Genomic DNA, 7,121 nt, shown 5'->3' with positions numbered 1-7,121 from the left:
GCCAGCTGTCTGAGTGTTCGATTGTCGAGCTTGTCGCTAATGTACTGTTAACAAAGGGATTGTGCTACAGACAGTAGATGTATTTTGTCGTTTGCAAGATTTCGCGCTTCCATAGATAGCGAAGGTGAGAGGGAAATGGTGTTTGGTGGAGGGCGGTTCTTATAGTGTTGTCCAAGAATTTATAGAAATTCTTCCGGTAGTAGTAGAGTTCTCTGATGATTTTCCGGGACCACCCAGAGGCATACCTAAAGGCTAGGAGAGGTTCTCTTCTGGTATCCAAGAGCCTTGAGTCATAAATGACGTCCGCGCCTACTGAATTCAGAGAATGAAGAGGCACTGGACTCTGACGGTTTCGTTAATTGACAGCTGTCATTCGATATATACTGCATGGATGTTGAGTTCCTGAAAAGCGTGGCAGGTATTTATGCAGGTAATACCTTATGCGACCAATTTAAGATTCGAACCAAGCGGCGCATTGTTTCGTCTTTCAGCCACAGACTCCTAATTACATAAATAAATTCGGAGGTGGTGCTTAAGTGCTACTACAGATCGCTAGTGCGTCTTTTGGCCAGTGCTGTAATATAACTCCATAGTCAGAATGTACAGAATAACCCTGGGTCTATTTGTTCATACTTAATAGCTGCAATATGAACGGGTAGTGTGTCAAGAATGTGTGGTACAGGCAGAGATGCAAGAGCTCGGAAAAAAAGCAGAGAAGCTTGGCAAAAAGAGTGTTTCTGATTTCCTCCCAAGGCATAAAACCGAAAACCAAACAATACATCGAGTCCAAATGTACCTAAAAATGTACATTATTGATGTAAATTATTGGAAAATAGCGGACATAATATTTTATGCAGTTGGGTGTTGCTTAGGTTATGGTGGTACTGGACTTGGCGCATCCGCATCTTTTCCCATATGTGTCAATTTTCGCGGGACACATGATCCCACCTTTTACATTTTAACAACTACAGGGAAGACATAACCGGTAACGTTCCCATTCACAATGATTCATCTCAAACAGCATGAAATACTCAGGATATCATCAGCAAGTACACTTGAGTATGTTTAGGACGTTGTCATGGCATTCCCGCATGAACCTAGAAACATACTAATTCCATTTGTCCTGCCTGAGCACATCTTCATTACGTCCTCAGAACAGCATTCGACAATATTTTCAGCAGGAAACTTCTTTAAAAGCTTCTGAGATGTCTTGCGTGGTCTTCCCATGGACGTCATGACCAGTATGCTGAACAGAATTTTCGGTTGTCTCAAGTTACTGCTAAAGTATACGTGAGCCAAAAGATTTAGCAATTCTGTGTAGCCTTTTTGAGTAGCTACATTGTGTTTCTGTTTTCAGTATCAAAGCAAACGCACCATACTATAGTAGTCGCACTTGAGTGTCGTATTGGCAGCACACCTCGTGCCCATGTATATTTAGAAATTATTCTAAATTATTAGCGGTTCTCTTCGGAGGAACTGCTTTCATGCTAACATGAAACATATCTACTAAATTTTCTTCTTTGTCTTGGGTCTCAACTTATTTCAAGCCTTTATGCGTTGAGCTTCCAAAATAACTGGTTGTCGGGCTTGTTACGGTTGATGTGCAACACCCCGGTCAATAAGGATGCTCGAAAGACCCTGCTCAACCGAAACGGAAGATGGATTCCTGATTTGCTATGGTTGTTTCGTGTGGTTGCCTGTCTGGCAGGCGCCCGCAGTGATGACAGGCCCCTTTGTGTGTGCGACCAAGGGGAGAGCCCTTTCAACCAACTGTCCAACTCTAGGCGAGAACGCTTTCCGCGAACCAACGTCGCCTAGAAGAAAGGATCAGCCGCATACGATTCCGGACCCGCGGGTTGCCACCAGCGGAGGCAAGCTCACGAAAAGTCACCTGGGAAAGTGGGAGCAATCGCAAAGCAACGTCACCTGAGAAAGTGGGAGCAGCCACACATCCACAAACACACTCAGTGCCGGTCACGTGACGTTGACGTGAGCAAGATCCTGCCTACGATTTTAGTGGGCCTATTTAACGGGCCCCGCAATATACTTTTTCAATTCATTAATTCTCTTCTTCTTATTCTTCACCAACGATTGAATAAGCAGTGCAAGTTTCGCACTAGAAATCGTCTCGTCCCTGCCTGGTCGCCATGGTCTACCGAGCGCCTGCAGCCCGCCAACAACGCCACGCTACCCAATAGTTATGGTCGGTCGAGGTTCGAGAAACAGGAGTCGCAACAGTCAACACCAGCAGAATTGGCGTCCTTCTAGAACAAGATTCTGAAGATGTTTCCGAGAAATACTTTATTTACTTGATTCATGCAGCACTTAAGTTACCACTGTGGCTTGATAAAGACGTCATAGATTTATATATATTTTGCCTAGTTATCAAGTGAACTGACTTCTTTTAACGAAGGAGTACAAATGCGTTCAGAAGAAACCAAAGGCTCAACCTAATAGCCAGTCATGAGGACTTAAATGAAGTAAAATATGGCTGAAATACGAGAACGAAAATCTTGAGTTAGTGAGATCATACATACGAGCACTTTGCGGTTTGACGAGGAATTTAGTAAAGAAGGTGTGGTTTTTCTTTCTTCAATTACTGACGAGTGTTATTATGACATATTAAATAAAAACAATGCGAGAACATTCCACCATTGTAAACCCTTTCAAGCGGGTCATGTAAAAGAATTTGACTGGTAGACTAGTTGGTTCACGATCACAGAAAACCAACATTAGAAGATGGGAACTTAAGATTGAGTACAAAGCGCAGTACCTACATACTTGGGTCTTCCTGATAGCCCGCCAGCTGCTGATTCTCCTATGTGGAACAGTTTAAAATTGTGTTGCTATTTTATCCTGTCTTCCAGCACAATCTTTGTGTCATCGTATAAGATTATCTAATTAATTATGGCTACTCCTTTGTCATCGCTCCGCAAGTCTGAAGGTGACCAAAGGTTTGATTAGTTAATTTCATTTGTTATACTGTCAGCTTCACCAAGGCTGCCGCAGGGGGGAAAGAAATACTCTAAAACGCACGGCACTCCCATTAAATATACAGCAAAGCACGAACAACATGAACACTAGAAAAATAAATAATTACGGCAGAATCAAATCAGGTTAAACAAAGGCAAAGAAAACAAGGATACCACTACACCATGCAACGTCCTAGAACATCGCATGAATTAGATTTTAGCAAACGAGCTTACACAAGGAGACGCAATAGCGGAGTAGGGCGGCGTGTTCTACGGCTTGTTGACCTGGTTTTTCTCATGGCAAACTAGCCGCATGTAATTGACGACATGGCAAATGTATTGCACCTGCAATCCAAAAAGGTGAAGTTCCGGAAGTGCGCAGGACAGTATACGCCAGCCTACTCTTTCTAATGGACCAAAGCAGCACATTTCGCGGATGGAGGATAAGAATCTCGAAAGCTACCAAAAACCTCAAAGCAAAGAGAGAAGTGCGTTATTTGTTGTAGAATGTAAGCATCTTGCCAAAAACTTTGGAAACAAGCCTTTGCACGTAACCACGTCAGCTTTTATTTTTTGCTCCCCTGTGCTAAGAAAGGTCAGGGCATTTTCCCCGTGTTTTCAAGTCTTCCGGAAAAAAGCCCTGTTTTCTATTAATATTTTTTTTCCCATCTTCAAAATTTTCTAAAATTTACGTAACTGGATACAGAAACCTTGAAATGACGAAGCAGAATATTTGTTCTTTGAAAGTCATGGGCATAGGAAGCAAGACCCCGAATCTATTTTTCTTTCTTGCAGTTGCGGATGCTGAAGTGGCATGACGCTCGCTTGAAGAAGATTGCCGATATTCTGTCCTCCGTGCGCCTGCTGAAGTTTTACGCTTGGCAGGAGACCTTCGCCGATTCAGTGACGGAGTTGAGAGGCCCCGAGGTCAACCAGCAGTTCGCCTCCAATCTGGTGGATGGATACTTGGACTGCCTCTTCGTCTCGTCCAGTTCGGTGGTGAGGCACTGAAGATGTCTGCCTGGAGCTTAGATATGATAAGCCGAGATGAGAGATAACATCTGGGCACGTCGTCACGTGCGTAGTGATTTCGGCGAACATAAAAGTAGCTACACGCCTAGGCTATACAGAAAGCCTGCGAGCTGTCCTCTTGCGAAGAGCCGGGGCGAATGAGAGTACCCTACAAATAAAAGCTTGACAATGTATCTCATCAGCTGCAGCTAAATTAACTTTATTTGTACTTGTGATCATCGGAGGCTGGCTGCCACTACTGCAGCTACCGCGCATAAGGGTATGAGAGCTAGAAGATGAAAGCCCCATCAGTTCAGGAAAATTATTATCGCTCATTAGCAGAGTTAAGAAAACCTAGGCAATAGCGGCACCAAAATCTGAACAAAATGTGGACATAAAGTACGTAAAAAAGAACGACAGACGTTTCAGGACAATGCATGGGACATCGAAATACGATCAGTTTGTTTTTGTTGGCATCAAAATGCTTATCATTCTCTGACCACCAAAACACATGCGGCTTTATTCTCTAGCACTGAGATAAATTGTTAAAAACGTCTCAAGCGGCCTCTTGCTCAACCTGTGCGTTTTTTTCCCTTTAAGTTAATTTAAAATTAGGCCGGAGAACAAGAGCTCCGCCCCAGGTTAAACGCGAGCTTATCAACGATTACGAAGGCCGTATAAGTGAGTTCGCGCCCGTTAAGCGCACATGATGCAGGCAGGGAAGAAGCGAATAATACTCGAATAATACTTGAAATTTTGAAGGACTGAAAGTCAGTTTAGAGCACACGTGATTCACAAGCCATGGATACATAGCCAGCAGACACCTTTAATTCTCCCTGACAAGGCTAAAATACTACTTGCAGTTGAATGGCAAAGTGAGTGAAAGCAGTTTTATTATGAGAAAAAAATTCTGAGATTTCTGAGACAAATTACGCAAGGAATCGCAGACACTGTCAACTCAGTGAACGACATCATCCTGGATAAAGCAAGGAGATAACAGCTCGAGAAGTGCACCATGCAAGTAATCAAAACCCGGAAAGCTGCTGCAGTGAAACTGAACCAAGACCAGTGTATTTTTGACATTCCCATCATAAGGTTCCATTGTCACTAATGTTTTTTTTTATGATTCAGTACCTGATTGATGCCTTACTTTGCAGACAAAACGCCACCTCTGTGGAAGTTGGTAACCAAAGGCACAGAGTATCTATGGATCCATGAGCATACCAATGCCTTAGACGAAATTAAGCAAGCATCGAACTGTGCAACAACGTTAAACTGCTACGATGCTAATGCCTCTATAGCGCTTTCTATCGCTGCAAGTTACAAATGATTGGGCGCTGTCCTATAGCAGGAAAAAAGGAGCAGGTGGCACTTGCATCGACAGCTGTGACTGAAGTTCAGCAGAATTACCCTTAGGTAGAGGAAGCGACTCTGGCCATCAGGTATGGGTGATCGAAATTTTACCAGTAGATATATTACTAGCCATTACCAATAGAAAAGGCCCACAGGCCACTAAGAAGTGCCTCCCGAAAGTCACTAAGTATAACCCCACCACGCCAGCAGAAGCTGTTGCTTGGCATTCGACAGTACGCACCAAAAATATTATACAAGAAAGCTTATCAAATAGAGATTGCAGATCTGCTGACAAGAGGCCCCAGGAACAACGAAGTGCCAGTATTTGCCGACAAGACGTAAAATTACTAGTCGTGGTTCCCATGCCACCGGAAACAATAGACGACTTCAAGAGAGACCTTCGAGAGGGCGCTGGCCTACAAGAATTGTAGACAGAAATAAAGGAGGGCCAACGAGAATTAGGGAGCTCAGTGAAACTCTGAAGCTGTTCTGGTCATTCAGAGATGAGCTAGCAGTCGATGAAAACATGTTCAGAAGTGATTTCCTTGTGATCGCTAAGACACCGAGAAGGAGGTTGTAGAAGAAGATACTTGAAGGACACTTGGGTGTGACCGGCTGCCAGAAGAAAACCAGGGACATAGTGTATTAGGCTGACCTAGCCTCGGAAATCCAGGAACATGTACAAATGTGCGCGCCTTGCCAAGAAACAGTAAAGAAACCACAACAATTACCGCTTCTCATGAAAGAAGTCCCAAACCTTAGCAGCAAAGAGTCGGCCCGGACCTCTTGCAGTTCAGTGGGCTACAGTATATCGCGACTGCCGACAATTACTGGCTTTAAAAATATTCAGAAAACTCTTACGATAATCAGCCTAAGAGTCAGTTAAGGGAAATGAAGAATGGTTCGAAATCCATGGAGTGCCCAGAGGGGTTGAGACAGGCAATGGCACATGATACGCGGCGAAATAATTCGAGAAATTCAGCAATGATTGACGATTCCACCAAGTGACATCGAATCCAAGGTAGGACCAATCTAACGGCCTCGCAGAGCGAGCGATCCAAACAAAAATAAACACCAAAGACTCGGAGAGGGCTTATACGCGGGTCTATCCAGAAATAAGGTTCCCAAACAGCTCCAGCCGCCTTGGAAAGTGTGAGGCAAAATCCGGCAACACTGCTGTGCGCGGCTGTTCTCCCACTCTCGCTTCCCCCCTGCCGCGCTTCGCTGCGCCGCCATTCTTGGCTCAGCAGCCATCCGATATGGAGATCTCCATTGTTGATCCCGCCAAGTGCTTCGTTACGTAATTCGCTTTTTGCACGCCAAAGGGACTCCACCCGTGGATATTCATCGTCACTTGACTGAGGTGTGCGGCGACAAGTATATGCCCGTTCAACACGTCCGAAAGTGATGCAGGGAGTTTAGTGCCGGTCGCAAGGAAGTCCACGATGAAGAACGGAGTGAAAGACCGTCAGTTTCGGAGGCGGTTGTCGAGATGGTCCAACGCCAAGTGCTTCAAAACAGAAGGATCACGATCCGTGGGCTTGTTGCTCAGATTCGTGGGAGTTCTTACGGTACAGTGGAAAGAGCTTTGACTGAAAAATTGGGGTATCACAAGTGCTGTGCTCGATGGGTAGCACGGCTATTGACCTCAGACTACAAGGAGAAACGCCTTGACTGTGTTCCCCAGTTTCCTCAAAAGTGTCAAGAAGATAAGCAAAATTGTTGGACGCCCTCGTTATGGAGACGAAAGTGTTTCATTTCACTCCCGAAACGGAACAAAAATCC

Source organism: Dermacentor variabilis, chromosome 7 (genome assembly GCF_050947875.1).
Source record: "Dermacentor variabilis isolate Ectoservices chromosome 7, ASM5094787v1, whole genome shotgun sequence".
Lineage (NCBI taxonomy): Eukaryota > Metazoa > Arthropoda > Arachnida > Ixodida > Ixodidae > Dermacentor > Dermacentor variabilis.
This window is presented reverse-complemented; position numbering follows the sequence as displayed.